This window comes from Mustela nivalis (assembly GCF_964662115.1).
Source record: "Mustela nivalis genome assembly, chromosome: 15".
NCBI lineage: Eukaryota > Metazoa > Chordata > Mammalia > Carnivora > Mustelidae > Mustela > Mustela nivalis.
In genome coordinates this window covers 16187382-16187591 of record NC_139034.1, presented here as the reverse complement: position 1 = coordinate 16187591, position 210 = coordinate 16187382, and positions in this window count along the sequence as shown.

Genomic DNA, 210 nt, shown 5'->3' with positions numbered 1-210 from the left:
CGGTTTTGTCATTAAAAAATGCAGCTCGAGGGGGAAGGTATATAAATTGTAGCAAAAATGAAGTTACTTTCTTTTTTTTTTTTTTTTTTTTTTTTTAAAGATTTTATTTATTTATTTGACAGACAGAGATCACAAGCAGGCAGAGAGGCAGGCAGAGAGAGAGGGGAGGAAGCAGGCTCCCTGCGGAGCAGAGAGCCCGATGCGGGCCTC